The sequence below is a fragment of the Anabrus simplex genome, chromosome 1 (genome assembly GCF_040414725.1).
Source record: "Anabrus simplex isolate iqAnaSimp1 chromosome 1, ASM4041472v1, whole genome shotgun sequence".
Lineage (NCBI taxonomy): Eukaryota > Metazoa > Arthropoda > Insecta > Orthoptera > Tettigoniidae > Anabrus > Anabrus simplex.
This window is the reverse complement of record NC_090265.1, coordinates 88,741,603-88,769,320: the sequence shown is the minus strand read 5'-3', so window position 1 is coordinate 88,769,320 and position 27,718 is coordinate 88,741,603.

Genomic DNA, 27,718 nt, shown 5'->3' with positions numbered 1-27,718 from the left:
AGAATAACATCTTCCGCAAAATGCCTTATCTCTGATTCCAATGTTTTACTCATATCATTTATACATGCATACATACATACATACATACATACATACATACATACATACATACATACATACATACATTATCATTATAGACTGTTATGTCTTTCAGCGTTCAGTCTGCAAGCCTCTCTGAATTTACTAAACGACGCCACATTCCTCGACTTGCAACTAGTGTTGTGGCCTCATTTAGTTCCATACCTCTTATCTTTAAATCGTTAGAAACTGAATCTAACCATCGTCGTCTTGGTCTCCCTCTACTTCTCTTACCCTCCATAACAAAGTCCATTATTCTCCTAGGTAACCTATCCTCCTCCATTCGCCTCACATGACCCCACCACCGAAGCCGGTTTATGCATACAGCTTCATCCATCGAGTTCATTCCTAAGTTAGCCTTCATCTCCTCATTCCGAGTGCCTTCCTGCCATTGTTCCCACCTGTTTGTACCAGTAATCATTCTTGCTACTTTCATGACTGTTACTTCTAACTTATGAATAAGATATCCTGAGTCCACCCAGCTTTCGCTCCCATAAAGCAAAGTTGGTCTGTAAACAGACCGATGTAAATATAGTTTCGTCTGGGACCTGACTTCCTTCTTACAGAATACTGTTGATCGCAACTGCGAGCTCACTGCATTAGCTTTACGGTACCTTGATTCAATCTCAGTTACTATATTACCATCCTGGGAGAACCCACAACCTAAATACTTGGAATTATCGACCTGTTCTAGTTTTGTATCACCCGCTATAATAAAATATAAAGGTCCAATAATACTGCCTTGAAGAATTCCCCTCTTAATGAGTACATTGTCAGATAAAGCCTCGCCTACTCTACTTCTCTGAGATCTATTTTCTAGAAATATAGCAACCCAATCAATCACTCTTTTCACTAGTCCAATTGCACTCATTTTTGCCAGTAGTCTTATATGATCCACCCTATCAAATTCCTTAGGCAGGTCAATCGCGATACAGTCCATTTGACCTCCTGAATCCATGACAGCTGCTATATCTTGCTGGAATCCTACAAGTTGAGCCCAAACTGCCTTCTATCGAACCAGTTATTAATTTCCTAAACTTGTCTAATATAATGAGAAAGAATGCCTTCCCAAAGCTTACATGCAAAGCATGTCAAACTTACTGGTATGTAATTTTCAGCTTTATGTTTATCACCTTTTCCTTTATACACAGGGACTACTATAGAAACTCTCCATTCATTTGGTACAGCTCGTTCATGCAAACAATAATCAATTAAGTACTTCAGATATGGTACTATATCCCAACCCATTGTCTTTAGTATATCCCCAGAAATTTTATCAATTCCAGCTGATTTTCTAGTTTTAAACTTTTGTATCTTATTGTAATTGTCATTGTTATCATAATGTAAATTTTAATACTTATATAGCATTAGTCACCTCCTCTATTTGGACATTATCCTTGCAACCAACAATCTTTACATACTACTGACTGAGTACTTCTGCCTTTTGAAGGTCCTCACATATACAATACCCTTGTTCATTAATGATTCCTGGAATTTGCTTCTTGGAACCTTTTTCTGCCTTGAAGTACCTACACATACCCCTCCTTTTTTCACTAACATTTGTATGATCGCCCATTATGCTTGCCATCATTTTATCCTTAGCTGACTTCTTTGCTAAATTCTGTTTCCTAGTAATTTCCTTCAATTTCTCCTTACTTCCACAGCCATTTCTAACTCTATTTCTTTCCAATCTGCACCTCCTTCTTAGTCTCTTTATTTCTCTATTGTAATAAGGTGGTGTTTACCATTCCTTACCACCTTTAAAGGTACAAAACTATTTTCATATTCCTTAACAATTGCTTTTAAACCATCCTGGAGTCTTTTTACATTTTTATTTACCGTTTTCCACCGAACATAGTTACTTTTTAAAATCTCCCTCATGCCTGTTTGATCAGCCATATGGGACTGCCTAATAGTCCTACTTTTAAGGCCTTTCTTTCTATCACATTCATTTTAACTAGGACAAAAACAGCTTCATGGTCACTAATACCATCTATTAATTTGGTTTCTCTATAGAGCTCATCTGGTTTTTCCAGCACCACATCCAAAATATTCTTCCCTCTAGTTGGTTCCATCACGTTCTGAATCAGCTTTCCTTCCAATATTAACTTATTTTCCATTTGTTGGTCATGTTTCATGTCGTTCGCATTACATTTTGCAGTTGATATTTGGTAAATTCAGATTTCCCACTTCAGATCTCCGTAATATTGAAAACATTATTTAATTTGTGTAGTTGTGTAGTCATCCGTTATGTCCCCGCTATTGCAGACGAAATGTTTCCATGTATTTCTGTCAAGGAATTAATTATTACCCGTTATTTGGAAGCTTTTGGAAATATCTGCAATTCAGAGGTGTCCGCTAGGAGCCCTTTCACTCTTTATGGCTTAGGAAAGACAGCAAATAGGTGGGAGTTGCTATAATACCTCTACGTAGTGGCGTTTCACATCATAATGGCCAGCTACATGTTTTTTCTCGTATGCACGCTTTTCAGTCACAGAGGAATAAGGTAGGGGGTTTATATTTCGTTCTCTGGGTAGATTTTGAATTGCAGAAATTCAGCAATATACTATTATGGACATGGCTAGGAAATGATTATATATATATATATATGGATATGTTCCCCACTTACGGGCAAGTTACAATGAAACAGTTAAAACGTAAGGCAGTCAATATTTGACATCAACATAAAAACTACAATAATTAACTACAAAAATGTGTCCGTAATTTCGTCCCCCAACCAAATTTATTAACAGTGTAAATAATTGTAATATGTTTTTTTTTCTATCCTTACCAAACGCTTTCCCTATAACGAATTATTCTTTTTAACATAGATTTTCATCTTTGCGCGTGGGATGTTAAACGCTTACTTGCACGTTTGTAACCCACTATCTTGTCTCTCACTGCCTTATAGCCTTTTTCATAGCATTCTTATCCCACTGCGTTTACCCATCTGAAAATAATAAACCTCACAAATAACAAATAAAATGAAGGGAGACGAAATTACAAATTTTCTCTGATTTATTATAACGTGCGCTACAGTAACTCATGCCACCGTGCAAGTTGACCGTGCAGTTAGGGCCGCGCAGCTGTGAGGTTGCATCAGGGAGATAGTAAGTTCGGACCTCAGTGTCAGCAGCCCTGAAAATGGTTTTCTGTGGTTTCCTATTTTCACTCCAAGCAAATGCTGGACTGTACCTTAATTAAGGCTACCGCCGCTTCCTTCCCACTCCTAGGCCTTTCCTATCTCATCGTCGCCATAAGACCTATCTGTGTCGGTGCGACGTAAAACAAATTGTAAAATAAAATAAAAAAAGTAACTCATGCCAACCATCTCACTGCAGCGCCATGAACTACACTACACGACTGAAATGCAGTCCAGTATTTCATACACATATCAGTGCTCACTCTTAATTTGAATGCTGCACTAACTCAGCTCAGTACGAAAAATATATTCTCCTTGTATACAGAAACTAAACTTGGTACACATAACAAACTCTCACAACAAGACAGCGGGAAGGGGATACGCGTGTGCGCGTGGCTAAACAATAGCTACCAATCATTCGAACTGAAATTCCCTAGGGGGAAGAAATTTGTTCTGGGGACGGAATTTGGCCCCCCTGCTGTTCTACGCACTATTCCAAGCAATGAAACGCGCATTGTGTCGGTGGAGGAGCTCCACATTGAGTCACATAACTTATGAAAGTTATTTCTTGCCCTTAGTTTCGCCGCAGTATTTTCAATGAGCCTTTGTTGTTTTTGTCGGAGAACGTCCTAATCTAAGGTATTTCTGATAGTTGTTATACTTTGGTTGATAACCTTCGAAATAAACGGAAGTTGAAAGTGGAAGTGTTGGCCTTGAATTCACGGTAATTCCAATCCGTTCCTGATTTGCAACTAAACTTGGACGATTTCACTTCTATCTACTCAGTGAACTGACTACGCGGCAGGAGTGGCTTATAATTTTCAAAAAAATGTGTAAACTATGACAAAAAGAAAGCATAGCCTGTAGTAGCAGAATTATAACCGAAAAAACCTTGTGTTGCGTCAGAGTCATCAGTCCATAGACTGGTTTGATGCAGATCTCCATGCCACCCTATCCTGTGCTAACCTATTAATTTCTACGTAACTACTACATCCTGCATCTGCTATAAGCTGCTTGTCATATTCATACCTTGGTCTGCCTCTACCGTTCTTACCACCCACACTTCCCTCAAACTCTAACTGAACAATTCCTGGGTATCTTAAGATTTGTCCTATCATTCTATCTCTTTTTCGGGTCAAACTTAGCCGAATCGATCTCTTCTCATCAATTTGATTCAATATCTCTTCATTCGTGATCCGATCTATCCATCCCACCTTCACCATTCTTCTGTAACATCACATTTCGAAAGCTTGTATTCTCCTTCTTTCTGAAATAGTTATCGCGCATGTTTAACTTCCTTACCGTGCTACGCTCTAGACCAGGGCCTCTCAAACGCCCAAAATCTCACGCGTGCAGATCGAGGCGCAAGAGCTCCGTGCACAGTGCATCGGTGCCGCTCGACTTGGCTTGGACCAACGCTTCGCCTATGGGCTACTCGGCTAAGCTCGGCTCTACTCGGCTTAACTCGGCTCGGCTACGGAGCAAGAGCGTGAGAGGGAGACAGGAGGAGCGAGCGAGACAGGCGTGAGGAAAGAGCGAGTAAGCGCTATTGCTCCAAATCGAGGAGTGGGGGTTCTGCACTCTGTTCAACCAAGCGAAGTCGTCCTTTGCACCGTGCACAGTGCATGCACCACGCGCATGTGCCCTGAGAGGCCCTGCTCTAGACGAAAGTCCGCAAAAATAACTTTCTAATTTCTACACGACGTATTTCCCAGCCAGCACCCAGACGAGGCTGTGACGTCAGCCCGCCTGGTGTATATAGTCATATTAAGATTGTAAAATGATATAACCTTCTGCTGGAATTCTCTCATTATCAACTTAGGCAGTCAATTATAGGGATATTGAATTGCATTGTGTTCTGGCAACGAGAAACGTATTCTACACTTTGGGTTAGATTCGTATATGTGTATTATTTTTCCAAGAAATGCTCAAGCTTATTCAGTTTACGGATTTAATGTACATTCAGCAGTAGTAGAATTTAGACAAAATTTTATTTTGTAGAGAGTAAAAACGATTCAACAATAAGCATTTTATATGTGTTGTACAAATCTGCTTCTTTGTATACAACACCTTTGTATTATTCTTTAGCCAATAACATCCTGCTGATGTGATGAAGTACTCCAGGATTGCAAGTAGAACAACAGAGGGAAGATGAGGAACAGGGAACGTTTGCTAAAAAGTGCGGAAGTAGGAGGAAGGAAAAAGGTAGGAAAGGGAAATGTAGAGTACAGGATAGGAAAAGACAGGTGGAACAGGGTCATAGGAGGGACAAAAGGGAGGAGAAAGTAGCTTCCGCAGCTATCAGGAAAGATAGTGCTGACCTGGAGGGGAGGGGATCAAATGAGGTGGGTAGGGTAGAGGCTCTGGTCATGGGGCATACCATTGTTAGACATGTGGGTAAAGTGTGTGGAGGAAAAGGAACCAGGGTAGAGTGTTATCCAGGAATTAGGTTGAGCCAGATGTTGAGTAAAGTAGAAGAGAAGGTGGAGGGAAAAGAGACAGTGGTAGTCTTTCACGTTGGTAACAACAACGTAAGGCAAGCATGTATAAGTACCAAAATAGTTGGGTATGTATGGGATCTGGTAAATGCAGCACGGGTGGAGTTTAAAGAAATGGAGATTGTTATCGGCCGAATAGTGTGCAGGAGTGGTACTGACTGGAAGAAGATTGGGGATTTAAATGAGGCTGTGGAGTGGGTATGTGGGAAACTGGAAGTGAGATTTCTACATCCTAATGGGTGGGTAGGAGATAGGAATCTGCGCTCAGATGGCCTGCACTTAAACCGCAGTAGTACGTATAAGTTAGGAAATTTATTTAGAAGGGTTATAGGGAGGTACATTCAGGGAAACGAGGTGGTCGAAGGAGCGGTGATAAAGGTTCAGGGATCTGGAAGTCAAATAGGGATGACATAAAAATGTTAGTGTAGAACTGTAGAAGTATTGTAAAGAAAGGAATAGAATTAAGTAATTTAACACACACACACATATATATACTTACCAGATACTGTAATAGGAATTGAATCATAGCTGAGAAATGACATAATGGACGCAGAAATTTTCTCACGGAACTGTAGTGTGTATCGTAGAGATAAGATAGAAATGGTAGGAGGGGGAATATTCATTCCGGTGAAAGAAGAATTTATAATCTACAAAAAAGTTAAACATGACAAACATGAAATTCTAGGTTTAAGGCTCATTTCTAAAGATAATAGGTAACCTGATATCTTTGGAGCGTACAGACCGGAAAAGGGTAGCGCTAACGCTGATTCAGAATTATTTGATAAGATAAACATTTTTTTTCAAGTTGCTTTAAGTCGCACCGACACAGGTAAGTCTTATGGTGATGATTGGACAGGAAAGCGGTAAGAATGGGAGAGAAGTGGCCGTGGCCTTAGTTATGGTACAGCCCCAACATTTGCTTGGTGTGAAAATGGGAAACCGCGGAAATCCATCTTCAGGTCTGCCGACAGTGGGGTTCGAACCCACTATCTCCCGAATACTGGATACTGGCCGCACTTAAGCGACTGAAGCTGTCGAGCTCGGTGGTAAGATAATCAGCTATGTGGGAAACGACATAGAAAGGAATGTGATTGTAGCGGAAGAACTCAGTTTACCAAATGCCAGTTGGGAAGGTAATGCGAACGACCGGAAGCATGACCAATAAATGGAAAATAAGTTAATACGGGAAAGACAGCTGATTCAGAAAGTGATGGAACCAAGTAGAGAGAAGAATAATCTGTATGTTGTGCTGCTAAAACTAGATAAGCTCTATAGAGAAACCGAAGTAATAGATGGTATTAGTGATCAGGAAGCTGTTTTTGTCGTAGTTAAAAATAAATGTGATAGAATATTAAACAGTACTAAATGACTGATTAAGCAGACATGAGGAAGTTTAAAGAAAGTAACTATGATCGATGAAAACGGTAAATAAAAATGTAAAAGAACTCTGGGATAGGTCTAAAGCTATTGTTGAGGAAAACAGTTTTTTACCATCAAAGGTGGGAAGGAATGCTAAAGACCCTCTTTATTATAACAGAGATATAAAGAGGCAATGAAGAAGATGCAGACTGGCTGTAGAAATAAGGGAAAATTGAAGGAAATTAATAGGAAATTGAATCTAGCAAAGAATTCAGCTAAGGATAACATGATGGCAAGCATAATTGGGAATAATACACATTTTAGTGAAAAATGGAAGGTAGAAAGGGGTTCCAAGAAGGACATTTCAAGAAGCATTAATGAACAAGGGGAGTGTGTATGTGAGGATCTTCAAAAGGCAGAACTGTTCAGTCATCAGTATGTAAAGATTGTTGGTTACAATGATAATGTGCAGATAGAGGAGGTGGTTAACGCTAAAGAATTATTAAAATTTACCTATGATAATAATGACATTTACAATAATATACAAAATTTGAAAACTAGAAAAGCGGATGGAATTGGTAAGATTTCTGGGTATATACTAAAGATAATGGGTTGAGATACATGGCCTAGTATCATATCTGAAGTACTTATTAGATTATTTTTGTATGAACGAGCTATACCAAATGAATGGAGAGTTGCTATAGTAGCCCCTGTGTATAAAGGAACGGGTGAAAGACACAAAGATAAAAATTATAGACCAGTAAGTTTGACATGCATTGCATGTACTCTTTGGGAAGGCATTCTTTCTGAATATATTACTGTAGATATGTTTTCCAAATTAATAACTGTTTCGATAGAAGGCAGTTCGGGCCTAGGAAAGGTTGTTCCACTGAAGCTCAACTTGTAGGATTCCAGCAAGATATATCAGATATCTTGGATTCAGGAGCTCAAATGGACTGTATCGTGATTGACCTGTCTAAGGAATTTGATTCGGTGGATCATGGAAGACTACTGGCAAAAATTAATATAATTTGACTAGATAAAAGTGTGACTGAATGGGTGGCTATATTTTTAGAAAACGGAAGTCAGAGAATTAGAGTGGGAGAAGCTTTATCTGACCACGTAATAACTGAGAAGGGAATTCGTCAAGGCAGTATTATTGGACCTTTATATTTTCTTATGTAAGTTATATAAATGATATGATTAAAGATGTGGAATCAGAGATAAGGCTTTTCGCGGATGATGTTATTCTGTATAGAGTAATAAATAAGTTACAAGATTGTGAGCAACTGGAAAATGACCTCGATAATGTTGTGAGATGGACAGCAGGCAATGGTGTGTTGATAAATGTGGTTAAAAGTCAGGTTGTGAGTTTCACAAATTGGAAAAATCCTCTCAATTTTAATTACTGCGTTGATGGGGTGAAAGTTCCTTATGGGAATCATTATAAGTACCTAGGTGTTTAAATAAGTAAAGATCTTCATTGCGATAATCACATAAATGAGATTGTAAATAAATGGTACAGATCTCTGCACATGGTTATGATGGTGTTTAAGGGTTGTAGTAAGGATGTAAAGGAAAAGTCATACAAGTCTCCGGTAAGGCCCCAAAGAGAGAATGGTTCCAGTATATGGGACTCTCACCAGGATTAATTGAATCAAGAACTAGAAAAAATCCAAAGAAACAGAGCTGGATTTGTTCTGAGTGATTTCTGACAGAAGAGTAGCGTTACAAAAATGTTACACAGCGTGGGGTGGGAAGACTTGGGTGAAAGGAGATGAACTGCTCGACTAAGTGGTATGTTGCGATCTGTCAGTGGAGAGATGGTGTGGAATGTCATTAGTAGACGAATATGTTTGAGTGATGTCTTTAAAAGTAAGAAAGATCACAATATGAAGATAAAGTTGGAATTCAAGAGGTCAAATTGGGGAAAATATTCGTTTATAGAAAGGGGAGTTAGGAATTAGAATAACTTACAAAGGGATATGTTCAATACATTTTCAATTTCTTTGAAAAGGCTAGGAAAAGAACAGGTAGGGAATCTGCTACACGGCGAATGCGCTAAATGCAGATTAGTAGTATTTATTTATTTATTTATTTATTTATTTATTTATTTATTTATTTATTTATTTATTTATTTATTTATTTATTTATTTATTTATTTATTTATTTATTTATTTATTTATTTATTCTCATTTGAGTGTCATGATTTCTAGTGCTACTAGATGCGTCAGTACTCTTAGGAAACAATTTAAATTACAGGGAACTGTGTTGAGTAGCTCAGGCGGTAGAGCGCTGGCCTTCTCGGACCAACTTGGTACGTTCGATCCTGGTTCAGTCCAGTAGTATTTGAAGGGGCTCAAATACGTCAGCTTCTTGTCGGCAGATTTAATGACACGTAAAAGAACTCCTGCGGGGCAAATTTTCGGCATACTGGCGTCTCCGAAAATCATAATTACGTTGTTAGTGGGACATAAAACCAATAACATTTTAATTATTAAATTACAGGGTGTACGTCCGTCTACATAGCTAAATGGTTAGCTTGCTGTCCTGTGGTCACAGGGCTCCCGGGTTCTATTCTCAGCAGGTTCGGGAATTTTAATCTTCATTGGTTAATTCCACTGGCCTAGTGGCTTGTTTTATGTGTAGTCTTCATCACCATTTCATCTTCGTCACGACGCGCAGGTTGCCTACGGGTGTCAAATCAAACGACCTTCACCTGCGGAGCCGAACATGTCCTCGGACACTCCCGGCTCTAAAAGCCATACGCCATTTCATTACAGGGAGAAAATTTGACAGTAAATGTTTTCATACGAACGCAAACACCAAGCCGCAGAACTAGAGGATTTAAGCAGACGTGGTTATGATCCCAGGCTCAGCTGAGAATCGAACCAGGGACCCCTCAACCGAAGACAATTACGCTGATCAAGGAGCCAGACTTACGCGAGCGAATATATATATTATTTTCTAGTTGTTTTACGTCGCACCGACGCAGATAGGTCTTACGGTGACGCTGGGTACAGCTTTTGCCTTGTGTGAAAATGGAAAACCACGGAAAACTATCTTCATAGCTGCCGACAGCGCGGTTCGAACCACTATCTGCCAAATACTGGATACTGGCCGCACTTAAGCAATTACAGCTATCGAACTCGGTCTCGAACGAATCTAACCAGCAAAAATATGTAGCTCTACAGGTGATATTCAAGCAAATCCCACTAAGCACTTCGACGACCTTAGACCGATAACTTAGATGTCACATCCCTTATAGTACTGTAATTGTGATCATCATCATAAGTTACCTGAATACCCGGAGATATTCAGTGCGTACGCTACACTTCAGACTAATCGCTGAATAGCTCCTAATAGTTCAATGTGAATCTATCATGACAATATGTTCAACATGGCTAATTGACCATTTGTCTAGCTACAGTACATGACTCACGAGGCTAATACACTGTACATGTAGTCGCTGAACCCCTCTATCAAGTCAAGGTAATTCATTATTTAATTTAAATTCTTGATTGTAAGTGTTAACAGCTGATGGTAATGTATGTGACTTGGCGTCACCTGGGTGTATTGCACGACTTTCAGGTCAGACAATTGTATCCAAATTATTGTTTTCGTTGCTGCATGTGCGTGGTTTACAATATACAGTCAATTCTATCTGCGTGACTACGGCGTCTTCACGGAAGTGTATTTGTAATTATTTGTGACTAGGTCTGGACTTTGACTCCATATATCAGACATGAAGAATTTGATCGAATCAGGAAATTAATAACCTTTCCAACCATAATAATCATAGTAATAATAAGAATAATAATGATAATAATGTGTATCAGGGTTGACATTCTTCGTTACGTTCGGAAATCCTCGAGGATGGATGCTTAAGTTCTCTGTGCTGTCCACGGAATGCCAAGCATACATCGCTAGAACCACACCTCAAATATCTCAATGCGGTGACGGTCAGTGGTACTTAAAGCCTGTGTCTCTGATTCGTAGAACACAACAGGAAACACAAGGATGCTGACAAGACTGATTTTTGTTACATGGGTTATCGAAATATCCCGCCATACTTTTGTCAGCTGCATCATAGCATTGCAAGAATGGATTTTAGTGTCATAGTTGATTGCATCGTGGTTGATAGTGTGCTAATCATACAGCCAAGAATGAGGAAATTCTCACTTAACAATTATGACTTACACGAGTCACAAATGGGACAAAATGTTTGAGAAGAATAATTCTTATAAAGCTTCTTCATCAATCAATCAATCAATCAATCAATCAATCAATCAATCAATCAATCAATCAATCAATCTATCTATCTATCTATCTATCTATCTATCTATCTATCTATCTATCTATCTATCTATCTATCTATCTATCTATCTATCTATCTATCTATCTATCTATCTATCGTAATTGATCTGTACTTAGGGCTGTCACCCGGGTGTCATTTTCCTTGTCAAATGTTCATGTAATATTTTCTTTACTTTGTTTAATGATTTCAAAGAAGATGGTAACTTCTTCTCCTTCTTCTTCTTCTTCTTCTTCTTTATCTGTTTACCCCGCAGGGTCGGTTTTTCCCTCGGACTCAGCGAGGAATCCCACCTCTACCGCCTCAAGGGCAGTGTCCTGGAGCTTCAGACTCTGGATCGGGATACAACTGGGGAGGATGACCAGTACCTCGCCCAAGCGGCCTCACCTGCTATGTTGAACAGGGGCTTGCTGGGGGATGGGAAGATTGGAAGGGATAGACAAGGAAGAGGGAAGGAAGCGGCCGTGGCCTTAAGTTAGGTACCATCCAGGCATTTGCCTGGAGGAGAAGTGGGGAAACCACGGAAAACCACTTCCAGGATGGCTGAGGTGGGAATCGAAACCACCTCTACTCAGTTGACCTCTCAAGGCTGAGTGGACCCCGTTCCAGCCCTCGTACCACTTTTCAAATTTGGTGGCAGAGCCAGGAATCGAACCCGGGCCTCCGGAGATGGCAGCTGCTCACACTAACCAGTACCACAGAGGCGGACCAAGTTGGTAACTTATCCCATAAAAAATTATACCACTCGCTAATTCTTCTTCCTGTAAATGAAGGTTTGATCCAATTTGTGTTCTTGAGTTCAACTTTATCTTTATTTTTTTTTATATATCTACCTTTAAGAACTCCACTCAAGCACATTCTTCAACTAGTATCATTTCACGCCATGTCTCCGCTGACAGCTCGGAAAATACCTTCAGTAGATCGACTCGTTTCTTTAGTTCCAAGTACTCACAGTACGAAATTTGCAATTTTTAGTAACAATACTCTTTTGTCGAGAATCATCTAGAACAAATCGTGCTGTTTTCCTTTGGACCTTTTCCAGTCAAATATTCCTAATTTGTGTCCCATACTCTGGAACCATAATCTAACTGGGGTCTAACCAGAGACTTAAACGCCTTCTTCTTTACATCCTTGCTACAACCCCTAAATGTCCTCATAGACATGTGAAGAGATCTGCACATTTTTTGTTACAACCTCGTTAATGTGATTTCCCGAATGATCATTCCTTATATCAACACCTAAGTCCCGTATTCACAACGACAATTACTTTTGCTTAGATTTCTGAAACTCGGATAATGTCATTATTTCCGTTAACGCTCACTTCTTTATTCACCACTAAGTTTTAGTGTCACTCTGAATTTGAAACTTAAATTTTTTATACTGATTCATGAATATTAAAAATAAAATAATAATAATAATAATCATAATAATAAAAATAATAATAATAACAACAACAACAATTGCATGGCCTAAGCTACCGTGTGCAGACTTTTCGATCTGACGACATATGACTGCCTGCTCATCAATTTCGACGTTCTGTTCTACTCTAGGCCCACTAGATGGCAGACCGAGTAAACCGAAACTCTCTTGGGCGTCTACGGCTGAGATTTAATAAATTTTCTCGGTTAAACACCAAAAGTATCACCAGAGATCTGTTACATGCCGACATGGTACGACATGTCCGGCTCCATGGCTAAATGGTTAGCGTGCTGGCCATTGGTCGCAGGGGTCCCGGGTTCGATTCCCGGCAGAGTCGGGAATTTTAACCGTACTTGGTTAATTTCGCTGGCACGGGAGCTGGGTGTATATGTCGTCTTCATCATCATTTCATCCTCATCACGAAGCGCAGGTCGCCTACGGATGTCAAATCAAAAAGACCTGCATCTGGCTAGCCGAAATTGTCCTAGGACATTCCCGACACTGAAAGCCATACGCCATTTCATTTCATTTCATCATATGTCATGGAGTGTAGAATGGACTTTTTTCCGCCCTTCAAGTATCCGACTACCTCTGCCGGGTTTGAACCCGCTATCTTGGGATCCGGAGGCTGACACTCCACCAGTGATCCGGGGAGGCAGCATGATGCATCCAAAACAAATGCCTACGTGCTGGCACCATTATTGAAAAGTAAGCAAGTTTTAATTATATTCTGTGTTTTGGACTTAATTTGTGATAAATTACGTCCGCTATTGACTAGAATCGAAGAAAGAAACTTAATATTACACTGAATGAAATCGTGCATAATTTGTTACGATACACTACCCGTGAACCTTTTTTTTTTGCTAGTTGCTTTACGACGCACCGACACAGATAGATGTCTTATGGCGACCGTGAATATTTTAGAAACAGGGTGAGTTGACCGTGCGGTTAAGGGCGCGCAGCGTGAGCTTGCATCCGGGAGATAGTGGGTTCGAGCTCTACTATCGACAGCCTTGAAGATGGTTTTCTGTGGCCTCCCATTTTCACGCCAAGAAAATGCAGGGGCTGTACCTTAATTAAGGCCACGGCCACTTCCTTCCTACTCCTAGGCCTTTCCCATCCCATCGACATCATAAGACCTATCTGTGTCGGCGGGACGTAAAACAAATGGCGAAAGAAATAAAACATTTTTCACTAATCTGTTCGTGAGAATTTGCGGGCACTGTCATAACAAACACTCAGATAATTCTGACTCTGGACCAGGCTGATTTTAGCTGCTGAGTGAACATTGTGTCGTACCTTGTACTCAGTTCCTGAAAATTGACTTTTTCCACACGTCTGGCCCGTTATCTCTTGAAGTATACAAGCTAAGGCGATCATTTTTTTTTTTTCAGAGAGTTCTTTTTTGCCTTTATGCAGCTCGTTCGTTCGTTCGTAATCTGTTTACTCTCCAGGGTTGGTTTTTCCCTCGGACTCAGCGAGGGCTCCTACCTCTACCGCCTCAAGGGCAGTGACCTGGAGCGTCAGACTCTGGGTCGGGGGATACAATTGGGGAGGATGACCATTACCTCGCCCAGGCGGCCTCACGTACTATGCTGAACAAGGGCCTTGTGGGGGGGATGGCAAGTTTGGAAGGGATAGACAAGGAAGAGGGAAGGAAGCGGCCGTGGCCTTAAGTTAAGTACTATCCCGGCCTTTGCCTGGAGGAGAAGTGGGAAACCACGGAAAACCACTTCCAGGATGGCTGAAGAGGGAATCAAACCCCCTCTACTCAGTTGACCTCCCTAGGCTGTGTGGACCCCGTTCCAGCCCTCGTACCACTTTTCAAATTTCGTGGCAGAGTCGGGAATCGAACCCGGGCCTCTGGGGGTGGCAGCTAATCACACTAACCACTACACCACAGAGGCGGACCTTAATGCAGCTACTGAAGTATAAACAAGTAGTTGTCTTAATTGGTTTCTATCTTGGAGCAATTTTTAAATAACTTTTTGCTAAAATATGGATTATTAAAAAATTAATAAATGTACAGCTGTTTCTCAATCCACTTCACTCTAGGATGATTTTGTAATTATCAGTAGTAAAAATTTCAAAACTTTAACCTTAATAGTTCCTCCGAGATTGGGATATCTTTTCTGTCCAATCAACATTGTCAAGATAGCGCGTTTCTACTCCCGTTAACATAATAGAGGATAATAATACAAACTATGGCCTACACATTGTATATTTCACTAAAAAATTGCAATATCATATTCCTTTAACATATCATACCCAATCGTGTAGCATACAAGATCAAGGGCGCCCATGCCCGGGGGCAAGGGGGGGGGCCCGAGGCCCCCCTCTAGGTCTCAGATAAGGAAAAAATCTAATGTAATCAGGTGTTTCTTGTTTCAAGAAAATGATTTAGAAGTCGGTATTACTAGAAGTGGTAGTACCGCCCCCACCAATAGGCAGGGAATACCGCCTACTGCGGAATACAAGTCACCATTCGTCTTCCAAAATATTAAAAATCCTACATACCCCCAGGTCTAGGCCCCTCCCTACAGACTGTCATATCAATCAATCAATCAATCAATACTGATCTGCATTTAGGGCAGTCGCCCAGGTGGCAGATTCCCTATCTGTTGCTTTCCTAGCCTTTTCCGAAATGATTTCAAAGAAATTGGAAATTTATTGAACATCTCCCTTGGTAAGTTATTCCAATCCCTAACTCCCCTTCCTATAAATGAATATTTGCCCCAGTTTGTCCTCTTGAATTCCAACTTTATCTTCATATTGTGATCTTTCCTACTTTTATAGACGCCATTCAAACCTATTCGTCTACTAATGTCATTCCACGCCATCTCTCCGCTGACAGCTCGGAACATACCACGTAGTCGAGCAGCTCGTCTTCTTTCTCTCAATTCTTCCCAACCCAAACATTGCAACATTTTTGTAACGCTACTCTTTTGTCGGAAATCACCCAGAACAAATCGAGCTGCTTTTCTTTGGATTTTTTCCAGTTCTTGAATCAGGTAATCCTGGTGAGGGTCCCATACACTGGAACCATACTCTAGTTGGGGTCTTACCAGAGACTTATATGCACTCTCCTTTACATCCTTACTACAACCCCTAAACACCCTCATAACCATGTGCAGAGATCGGTACCCTTTATTTACAATCCCATTTATGTGATTACCCCAGTGAAGATCTTTCCTTATATTAACACCTAGGTACTTACAATGATCCCCGAAAGGAACTTTCACCCCATCAACGCAGTAATTAAAAATGAGAGGACTTTTCCTATTTGTGAAACTCACAACCTGACTTTTAGCCCCGTTTATCAACATACCATTGTCTGCTGTCCATCTCACAATATTTTCGAGGTCACGTTGCAGTTGCTCACAATCTTGTAACTTATTTATCACTCTATAGAGAATAACATCATCCGCAAAAAGCCTTACATCCGATTCCACTCCTTTACTCATATCATTTATATATATAAGAAAACATAAAGGTCCGATAACACTGCCCTGAGGAACTCCCCTCTCAACTATTACAGGGTCAGACAAAGCTTCACCTACTCTAACTCTCTGAGATCTATTTTCTAGAAATATAGCAACCCATTCAGTCACTCTTTTGTCTAGTCCAATTGCACTCATTTTTGCCAGTAGTCTCCCATGATCCACCCTATCAAATGCTTTAGACATGTCAATCGCGATACAGTCCATTTGACCTCCTGAATCCAAGATATCTGCTATATCTTGCTGGAATCCTACAAGTTGAGCTTCAGTGGAATAACCTTTCCTAAAACCGAATTGCCTTCTATCGAACCAGTTATTAATTTCACAAACATGTCTAATATAATCAGAAAGAATGCCTTCCCAAAGCTTACATACAATGCATGTCAAACTTACTGGCCTGTAATTTTCAGCTTTATGTCTATCACCCTTTCCTTTATACACAGGGGCTACTATAGCAACTCTCCATTCATCTGGCATAGCTCCTTCGGCCAAACAATAATCAAATAAGTACTTCAGATATGGTACTATATCCCAACCCATTGTCTTTAGTATATCCCCAGAAATCTGATCAATTCCAGCCGCTTTTCTAGTTTTTAACTTCTGTATCTTATTGTAAATGTCATTGTTATCATACGTAAATTTTATTACTTCTTTGGCCTTAGGGGGGCGCCCATGTACAAGATATAAGCTATAACCGAGAATTCACCTTGGTCTTACGTGTGTTGGGATTTCCAGATTATGTTCGATCATCGTGGACACTGACGGTGCCGAAGCTTTAGTTAACCTAAAATGTATGCCAAACCCAGTATCATCGTAGTCCTCAAAGTATATAGCGCATTCTTTTTGTCCACCTAGGACATTTTATTTCACAATCTTGGTCTTATTCTTCGTCGCGGTGATTTTCTATTTCAGTTATATATTCCAGTCATCTACGAGCTATTATTTCAGATTTCCTACTTTACCGGCCAAGTTCTTCGATAAAATTTTAAAATGAGATAATACCTATTACAGTTTGCTTTACGTCGCACCGACACAGATAGGTCTATGACGACTATGGGATAGGAAAAGCCCATGAATGGGAAGGAAGCGGACGTGGCCTTAATTAAGGTGCAGACCCAGCATTAGCTAGTGTGAAAATGGGTAACCACAGAAAACCATTTTCAGCACTGACGACAGTGGGGTTCGAACGCACTATCTCCCGGATGTAAGTTCACAGCTGCGCCCCCTAACCGCACGTCCAACTCACTTGGTTTTTAAAATGTTCACAGGTAGTGTATCATAACAAATTAAGCACCATTTCATTCAGTAGAGAACTTGTCTTCGGACACTCCCGGAAACTAAAAGCCACACGCCATTTCATTATTTTCATTCAAAATGTTATTGATAAGTAATACAAACGTATTCAAAACTTAAACCATGGAACTATAACAACCGATTGTTGAGTGACTACCACATTGTTGCGGACACTTTCGGGATTTGAGCAATAATACGCTATATCAACATTTTTATGGTAACTGTATGAAAGGGAAGTATTGATCTCATTTTAAGAGGACACTTCATTTGTTCAAAAAAGGAGCAGTAAAGTCTTTATGTCTCAAGGGAGATACGATATTAAAATTCTCACATTTTTTGGATATTCTTAATTTTTTCCTTTTTTCCCACGGTTCCATAACCACGTCCATTTTTCCCTCTTTCGTGGGAAATTTCCCTCAATTTGGCAACACTGTTACCATCATACTATTGTCTGCTGTCCATCTCGCAACATTGTCAAAGTATTTCTGTAGTTCCTCACAATCGTGCAATTTATTTACTACCGGTACTGTATATAAAATCATCCGCTGAAACCCATTTCTGTGATTCCATTTCTTTACTCGTATCATGTATATATTATGGCAACCTCTTCCCTATGTCATCAGGGAGATAGTGGGTTCGAATTCCACTGTCGGCAGCCCTGAAGATGGTTTTCCGTGGTTTTCCATTTTCACATCAGGCAAATGCTGTGGCTGTACCTTAATTAAGACCACGGCCGCTTTCTTCCAACTCCTAGGCCTTTCCTATCCCATCGTCGCCATAAGATCTAACTGTGTCGGTGCGACGTAAAGCAACTAGCTAGCTTCCCTATGTTGAGGATAAGCTGTTTATAACAGAATTTATAAGCTATATTATTACTATTATGTACTTATCGTTTCACGGCTAATAAAATCATTAACATAAAGTAGGTAGCTGACGGGAGATGGCGCCGATAAGAGCGCTCTCAAGTGAAGAGCTCTCACTAACTCTTCAAACTTCGCTCACCCTATACAGATGTTTATCACCTCGCTAGATCTTGGATTGATAATACGCGCTGCTGAATATAAGGGTGGAAGTCTGAGAAAAATCGTTCTTCCTTAAGTACGAAGCCTACCCAAGCGAAAATATTTAAGATTCCTTATTCCATTTCGTTAGTCGATTTGTATCTGCGAGAACGGGAACTTCTTTGATGGAACATATCTCAAAGAGAGCTTCTATTGCGAATGCTGGACGTAACATATACTTCTCTATTGTAAAAGAACCTCTCGTAGCGTTCACTGCTTTAACTCAGTACAGTTTGTAGCGGTCTTTTTAACTAAAGGGGGTGATAATTTACACTCACTCTAGCCTTTTGGCTACACTTTTCTGTGACATATCTTACTTTTTTTTTTTTTTACAAGATGCTTTACGTCGCACCGACACAGATGGGTCTTATGGCGACGATGCGACAGGAAAAGGCTGGTAGTGGGAAGGAAGCGTCCGTGGCCTTAATAAGGTACAGCCCCAGCATTTGCCTGGGGTTCCAACCCGCTATCTCCCGAATACTGGATACTGGCCGCACTCAAGCGGCTGCAGCTATCGAGCTCCATTCATATCTTACTAAAAAAAATGAAATGGCGTATGGCTTTTAGTGCCGGGAGTGTCCGAGGACAAGTTCGACTCGCCAGTTGCAGGTCTTTTGATTTGACTCCCGTAGGCGACCTGCGCGTCGTGATGAGGATGGAATGATGATGAAGACGACACATACACCCAGTCCCTGTGCCAGGGGAATTAACCAATTATGGTTAAAATTCCCGACCCTGCCGGGAATCGAACCCGGGTCCCCTGTGACCAAAGGCCAGCACGCTAACCATTTAGCCATGGAGCCGGACTCATATCTCACTAATACAAGTAGTGTCTATCCAGATTACCACTGTCTGATTCCAGCCTGTTTTGTCTGTATGTTCTGTCACCGTGGTTAACCGGTTCGAGTCCCGTTGGTCGAGAAAAAGTTTCACCATCAGAATGTCGACCGGCAGGGTAGGAGAGGTGGTGTACAATTTCTAATACCGGGAGAGTTGGCCGTGCGGTTAGAGGCGCGCAGCCGTGAGCTTGTATCCGGGAGACAGTGGGTTCGAATCCCACTGCCGACATCCCTGAAGATGGTTTTCCGTGGTTTCCCATTTTCACACCGAGCTCGGTAGCTGCAGTCGCTTAAGTGCGGCCAGTATCCAGTATTCGGGAGATAGTGGGTTCGAATCCCATTGTCGACAGCCCTCAAGATGGTTTTCCGTGGTTTCCCATTTTCACACCAGGCTGTACCTTAATTAAAGCCACAGCCGCTTCCTTTCCTCTCTTAGCCCTTTTCTATCCTATCCTGGCCATAAGACCTATCTGTGTCGTTGCGATGTAAAGCTAATAAAATAATTATAAAATATACAATTTATAATCACTAGATTGCGTTTCAAACGCCTGGATTCAATTCTAAACCTCTCCACAGTGTTCATATGGAGTGAGGGCATATGGCGCTGTTGATGATAAAAAAATAATGTCGTATGGCTTATACTGCCGGGATATCCCAGGACGGTTTCGGCTCGCCAGGTGCAGGTCTTTCAATTTGACGCCTGTAGGCGACCTGCGTGTCGTGATGAGGATGAAATGTTGATGAAGACAACACATACACCCAGCCCCCGGGTCATTGAAATTAACCAATTATGGTTAAAATCCCCGACCCGACCGGGTATCGAACCCGGGGCCCTGTGAACCGAAGGCCAGTACGCTGACCGTTCAGCCAACGAGTCGGACGCTGTTGATGATGATTCGTCCGTTTGCAGTTTGCAACATTTTCGTAACACTACCCTTTTGTCGGGGAAATCACCCAGAACAAATCGTGCTGCTGCTTTCCTTTGGATCTTTTCCAGTCCTCTTACAAACCCTATTGCTAGTAAGAAACCAAGAGTGAATCTGGACGAGATACCGAAGGCCCGTGAGGGAAGTCGCTGACTGATTGTTCGCTTCTCTCTCGGTATTTCTCTTCTCCAGGTTAATATATTGAGCTACAAATAAGGGTAAGGATTTTTTTATGTCTCTTCCTTAATAATGACAAATTTCATGAAAAACAGAATTGTAGTGTTGCGTTTTTGCAATCCAAATCGAATGACACGCAGAAAATATTTGAAGGATAATGGATATCGCCAGTGTATTCTGTATACTGCCCGGCTCCTTAGCTGAATGGTCAGCGCATTGGCCTTTGGTTCCGAGAACCCTGGATTCGATTCCCGGCAGACACGAGGATTTTAGCCACGTACGGTTAATACTTGTCTCGGGGACTGGGTTTCTATGGTGTCCCCAACATTCATGCAACATTATCCTCCATCACAACAACACACAGTTTCTTATGCAGACGCCGCCCACCCCATATTGGAGGCTCCTCCACATGCTCAACACGCGAAGGTTTGTCTGGGCGCTTTAACTCATGCACAACAGTAAATTCGTAAGGATACAGATGCAGGTCCTTTGTGATAATGTTTAGACACGACGATCTCTTCATTCCCACTTGAACAGATAAACGGCGCTGAGATTTCGTCGGGCTTTCCTTCACTCGAAAACATGTTTTCTGGTGTTCGAACACTTTTCGGACAGTTGCGGTTTATATTCGCAACGGAGTCCGTTTCGCACCATTTTCCCACTACGTCTTACATTGCAGACTTTATTGGAGGTTGTATCAAAACACTTCCAGTCTTAAACTCTTGCGCAAACAGTTCCGCAATGGTTGTCCACGAATCGTGCCGCCTTCCATAACACTCGACAATGAACACGCGCTGTTTTATCGTGAGCATCATTTTGAGTTCATTCAACTGGTCATTAAGCACGTCTGCTCCTCTCACTCCCTCACACGTAATTTCACAACGACGTAGACATGTGACAGCAACTGTTTGCTGCATCGAAATCACGGTCTCCAGCATTTCCTGTCATGGGCAGTTCATTAACAAGGGCCAATTAAGCGTCAGTCTCGTGAATTATTTCCGGACCAGCTTCATTTTTCTCATACCGTATATAGAAAAAGAGAATAGAGTATGAAAACATGCGTCCTCAAGTGCATAATTAAGGAGTTATCCCACCGTTCGTGTAATCCATCACTCACCGTACTGTTCACCTATCAGATGAAATGTTTAAAGTGACTTCCTCCTGCCTGTGCCGATCACGATCAGAAACTCCTGGTGTAGTGCATATTGTCCGACAGGCACGCACGGAGGGTTGGTTCATCATCAACAGCAGTTGAATACACAACAGACTTCAAGTGTCCCCAAAGATAAAAGTCCAAGTCTGGAGAGTGAGGTGGCCAAGCATTAGGCCCGAAAACTCTGCAGTTAGGCATTTGCGAACCTATTTTGCTGTTTTTCTATTTGTATAAAGAATCCCTTCCTGAAATTTTGCCGTCGAGTTTGGCACACCTTGGCCCTGAAAATTAATTTCTACGCATGTGAAACCACTGTCAAAAACTAGTATTGAATAAGAACATACGGTATTGTTCATAGGGTATTGGGTTCAAAATCTTGGCCGGGTCGAGAATTTCAGCTGCGTCTGGCTAATTTCCCTGGCTTGGTAAGTGGGTGTTTGTGTTTGTCTTAATACACATCCCTTCATCTGCACACAACACACGGTACAATGAACCACAACAGAAGCACGCAATAGTGAGTACATTCCTCCATATAGCGTTGGCGTCAAGAAGATCGTCCAGCCATAGAACAGGACAAAGTTCGCATGTGTGATATACTATGTACCCGCGATCCTGCCGGTCTGCACGAAAAGAGGAAGAGGGAGAAGAAGAAGAAGAAGAAGAAAAAGAAGATTTTTTCTAGTGGCTTTACGTCGCACCGACACAGATAGGTTTTATTGCGACGATGGGATAGGAAAGGCCTAGGAGTTGGAAGGAAGTGGCTTTGGACTGAATTAAGATACAGCCCCAGCATTTGCCTGGTGTGAAAATGGGAAGCCACGGAAAGCCATCGTCAGGGCTGTCGACAGTAGGACTCGAACCCACTATCTCCCGGATACAAGGTCACAGCCGCGCACCCGTAACCGCACGGCCAACTCACCCGGTAAGAAGAAATATATAAGTTAACATTATTGTAAATGCGAAGAAAACAACGAACTTATTGTTGACGTTCCAGAAATATAGGGGATACCTAGTCGACGTACTAGGTTCTCTCTTGATGACGTGGTTCGATTTCCAATCAGGAAGCTGAAAATTTAGGAACGATATTTCCACTTCTGGTGAAACGAACCAGCCATGAAGATGGTTTTCCGTACTTTCATATTCCAACACTTTCAAATCGTAGGGCTTTATCATAATGAACGTCTTGTTCGCTGCTTTCCCAGTCCTAGCCCTTTCCTATCCATTGCGTTCCCTAAAACTTCCTATGTGCTAGTGCGGCGTTAAACCACTAGCAAAAACAACAACATCAACAACAACAACAAAATCTTAGTTACGGCCCTGAGATCCACTCATCGTATATCAGAAATGAATTGTAGGTCGATTCCCAGTGACGAAGGAAGCCATGCAAACAACTGATATTTTACATTCTTCTCTCAATGCCTTGGGTTTTGTTTATTACTACTACTACTGTAAATAAATTTGCACAGACAGAATGAAACTTAAAATAAAATGTTTAGTCAACCTCAGCGGCATTACGCAACAGACTTCATGTATCTCCAAAGATAAAAGTCCAAGTCTGGAGAGTGAGGTGGCCAAGCAATAGGCCCGATAACTCTGCAATTATGTATTTGGGAACCCATGTTCCTTTTTTCTCTCTGTATGAAGAATCCTTTCACGAAGTTCCAAAGGTAGCATGTTCGATCCCAGCTGAGATCAAAAGAATTTGACCATACATCAATACAGCTCTCCACCTTTGTCTTTCTGCACGTGGAAGAACTCCTTTCTGAAAGAAATCTGTACATTTTGTTGTTCACAGCCGACCACACGGCACCTCGTAATCTCCAGGCGTTCGGATTGAGCAACGGTCACATGGTAGGCCATGGTCCTTCGTGGCTGTTGCACCATGGGGTTTTGGTTATATACCCGTCACACGTAAAGCCGATTTTTTGGTTTTGGCTTGCAAAGACACCTGCTGCCCACACAGATGGCATGACGATATTGGAATATCATTTTTTCAGCCTGTTGGCATTCTCAGCATATTACTAGGCTATGATGACCTAGTACACTGTCTCGCTTGTCAGACAGCCTCTCGTATGGTCTCTAGATGCCGACTGAACCCTGTTCCAGCCATTAGTTCTGAATTACAACACGTGAATTGCTCGGTAATCCAACCCGGGGTTTTCTAAGTAAGAGGCAGACGCCTATCTTTATACTTTTAGTTTAACAACAAGTTCTAGTGTGTATACAAGGAGTTCTACAGTTCTTTGGATACATTATGGTTCATGGGAAAGGGAACATTCCTGGGGAAGTAGCATGATAAAGGACGCACTGCAATATTATTATGAATATAACTGTGTTGAACCTCTTTGGAGCACCACATCTGGCCGAGGACAACAACAGGTGGGAAAACTGAACAGTTTTCTGCTCGGAGATCACGATCCTGAGAACTGACAGAATATCAGGATAGAGGGAGCATGTCCGGCTCCCTAGCTGAATGATCAGCATATCGACGTTCGGTTCACACGTCCCCGGATTCCATTCCTGGCCAGGACGAGGATTATAACTGGATTAGGAACTGGGTGCTTACGTTCGTGTTAATACACTTCTTTTCTTATACGCACGACATACCACAACTCCTACCACCAGAGAAACGCTCAATAGTGAATACATACATAAGGTTGGCGTCAGGAAGGGCATCCGGCCGTGAAAATCGACTGAAGCTACGTCAAGTGCCAGCCCAAATAAATTTAGCAAAAGGACAGGAAGAAGAATATGGGGTAGGGAAACACGTAATATTAAGTAAATAAAACAACAGGCCACTGTCACTATGCATAGTGTGAAATATTGTTCATCATTGCAATCTACCTTTGTTGTCTTTCTCCCCGGATAAATGGCCAGCGTAGTGGTCTTCGGTTAACAGGGACCTAAGTTCGATTCCCGGACGGGTCGTGGATTTTAACTTCGTGTTGTTCATTCCTTTAACTCGGGGACTGGGAATTTGTATTTGTCTTAATACACATTTTCATCTACACACAACAGAATACACTATTAATAACCACAGAAACAACCCCCCTGTGGGTGGAGGCGGTGGAATAACACCCACGGTAACCCCTGCCTGTCGTAAGAGGCGACTAAAAGGGGTCCCAGGGGCTCTGAACTTTGGAGCGTGAGTTGGCGACCACGGGGTCCTCAGCTGGGTCCTGGCATTGCTTCCACTTACTTGTGCCAGGCTCCTCACTTTCATCTATCCTATCCGACCTCCCTTGGTCAACTCTTGTTCTTTTCCGACCCCGAAGCTATTAGGTTTGCGAGAGCTAGGGAGTCTTTCATTTTCACGCCCATCGTGGCCCTTGTCTTTCTGTACCGATATCTTTAGTTTTTGAAGTGTCGGATCCCTTCCACTTTTCCCTCTGATTTGTGTTATATAGAGGATGGTTGCCTAGTTGTACTTCCTCTTAAAACAATAATCACCACCACCACCACCACCACCACAGAAACAAGCAATAGTAAATACAACAGATCCCTTGACATAGGGTTAGTGTCAAGAAGGGATTCCGGACTTAAAACTAGGCCATAATCACACAAAATACCGACCTCTAGAAATTGGGAAAAACGACAAGAAGAAAAAATGATAAAAGTACCTTTGTTATCCCATGACTTGCGTTGTGGAGGTGATTATTGAAAACCATCCCCTGGTGTCCGTATTGATGTAATATCTTTATTTTAGGCATGGAATTATGAAGTATTTATTGTGGATAGAGAGAAAAGCATAAAATATTAAACCACACACAACGATTTATACCAACTCCAACGGAGAGTTCAATCTCTCTATCAATGCTAATCTTTCAGAAACGTCGTATGAAATTGTACATACCACTCTGAAGTGCTCTGTCGTTTTTCAACTAATGTTTGACCAAGTGAAGTGATATTCTCATTGGACTTCTTCAATAAACACTCGTCGTACCAGAATGGGTAATGTAGGAAATTAAACCAAAGCACAAAAACCTATTTGTATGTCTTGTTGAATATGAGACAGGTGTATTCTGATACTACATCACTGTCACTGACAGATGACGTTGACTCACACACTGGTGCAGGGTGGGGAGCTATTCTGTCAAGAATTAGATAGCAAACTCATCGTAGGGAAGGGAATGAAACATCAAATAACGTTTAGGAAACGCTGATGGAATTCGTGGGAACAAGTCAGTCGCATCGCATTCTTGCATATTTCACTATGCAGTTCATAGTGTGTAGCGCACCAAATAGATTTACATTTAAGATTCTATAAAACTCAGTGTGGTGCTTTTTTAAAGTACTCTGAGACTTCTAGATTACAGAAAATACAATGTGGTGGTGGTGGTTATTGTTTTAAGAGGAAGTACAAATGAGCAAACATCCTCCATGGTTGTATAGTTAACAGCAAATCGGGTAGTATGGTACACAGTTAAACAATTTTTTTAAATAATATTATACAGAAACACATGTAACATAAATCTCAACTGGACAGAGGCCATTATTATTCTGCAATAATTTTGTCATATATGATAAATAATATGATAACAAATTTCCCCAGAGGAGTGCGACAGGTATCGGCAGCCGGCACAATCCATATCCTCGCCGCAAGTTGGGGCTTCATTCATCCCATCGCTGACCCGGTCATTGAATGGAAAACAGGTTGTACGTTTTCAATATGATAATAAATATTTTCTGGCGAAAAATATCGGTAACTGATGATGTTCACGCAACTGTTACTCGGTGATTTTTAAATTTCTGACGACGATGATTGACGATTGTTGTTTTAAGAGATCTACGTCTGTTCATCGGCCCTTTAATTTCTGATGGTGTAGAATGTCTAAATTACCACCATGTGCTGTTGAAAGTATCGCATTGCAGATTTTACATTGAATTTCAGAATTTTTTTTGTTCCTTCTGAAGAAAAGGAAAACTTTCCTCTTAAGGAACCTTGCAATAGCAGCCTTGTAATTAGACGCGTTTTGTTAGACGTTTATGGCCGTAAGAGACCTCAATAAACAACATTTACACATTTTTAGAAGCTTTCATTGCACCGCAGTATCATTGCATTCTCTCTCTCTGGCAGCCTGTGCCCTTTCTGATTTCCACCCGCTGTTCTCCTGCTCTTCTTCACGAAAGCCCTTAAAGTTATTGACCTGGAGTCGGTACTTGGTTCAGTTAACAATGTCTTCACGATTTAGTCCACATTTTTTAGATCCTTCCAGACCTCGCTGAACCACTTAACCCTCTTCAGGACTACCGACGGTCGGGTTCGAACCCATTATCTCTCGAATGCAATCTCGCAGCTGCGCGAACCTAAACGCACGGCCACTTGGTCAGTGCGGAATTATTTGATAAGTTCATCAGTAATATGGGAAAGTCCAAATCAAAAGTTATGTAGTGGAGTCGAACGAAGTTAGGTGATGCAGATAATATTAGAATATTAAATGAAGCCTTAAAGAAAGTAGATGAATGTATTTACTTGGGTAGTAGCATAAATAATGGTGACAGAAGTAAGGAGGACATAAAATGCAGACTGAAACAAGCAAGGAAGGCCTTTATTAAGAAAAGAAATGTGCTTACTTCCAGCATTGACATAGCAATTAGAAAGATGTTTTGAAGACCTTCGTCTGGAGCGTGGCACTGTATGGAAGTGAAATATGGACGATAAATAACTCAGAAAGAAAGAGAATATAAGCCTTAGACATGTGGGGTTAAAGAATAATGGTGATGGTGAGATGGACAGATCGAAGCACGAATGAAGAGATACTGAATCGAATTGGTGAGAGGAGATCGATTTCACTAAATTTGACCAGAAGAACAGTTAGAATGATAGGATACATCTTAAGTCACCCAGGACTTGCACAGAAGGTTTTTGAGGGAAGTTTAGGTGGTATGAACTGCAGGGTCAGGCCAAGGTACGAATGTGACAAGCAGATTAGAGCAGATGTAGAATGTGGTAGTTAT